A 915-nucleotide genomic window follows, 5' to 3' on the forward strand; every position below is an offset into this window, starting at 1 on the left:
CGTACATTCCGTTTCTTTGTCATCTTGATTTGATCAGAAATCCTTTCTTGATCTAAATTTCAGTGAAATTGCTGCCTTGACATTCAATGGATATAAAATCTCGATGAATTTAGCTATTCTTTTACAGCTCATATTTCTCTGTTCATGATTCTAAACCGATTTACGATTTTAGGTGAATTCATTTGCATACCACTCCTCCCTCCTTCCCTCTTTTCCTTCGTGGCTTCTTCCTCTTTTCTCTTTCATTATTACGCATTTTCTTCTCCTTTCCTCTCTTTGTCTCTTGTGGTATTTTCCTCTCTTTATTTTCTCTCCTAATCGTTATCTTTGTCTCTTTCTTTTCTCTGAGTATCTTCTTTCCTTCCCATTTATCTGTCCATACTTTTCTGTCTCATTCCAATTCTCTCCCGTGTCCTTCGCGTTAAAAACTCTCTTCTAAAATAACTATAAATATTACAGGGTCCGTTTATCAAACCTTCTATCCGTTTTAAATCTGCATGCATCTTAAAACTTCCCTCTGGTACTGAAGTAGTGAACAACTTTTTCACTTTCACCGAAGTTTGTGCTGTGGCGAATTTTCGTGTCGGTTTTACGGGAAAAAATATATGTTTTCGAATCTTCATTCATGGATTTATTGGTTCTCTAGAGAAGTATCGTTTTTTTCCAAGGAAAGCAAGGTTTCTTTTTTTATTGGTATGATTGATGAAAATTTTACTTTGCTATTTTTGGAATCATTGTAATTATGTATCTATATCAGTTTTACACACGTTGCCATATTTATATCTATTGTAGGAGTGAAATCTACCATAACCATCATGTCTTACTGTTATTACCCTACTAGGAAGAATTGGCATGGAGGCGGGATAATGCGAACTGTAGAGAAAGTGCGATGAACATATCAGGATTCATATTCTC

This window comes from Penaeus monodon, chromosome 30, assembly GCF_015228065.2.
Source record: "Penaeus monodon isolate SGIC_2016 chromosome 30, NSTDA_Pmon_1, whole genome shotgun sequence".
Classification (NCBI taxonomy): domain Eukaryota; kingdom Metazoa; phylum Arthropoda; class Malacostraca; order Decapoda; family Penaeidae; genus Penaeus; species Penaeus monodon.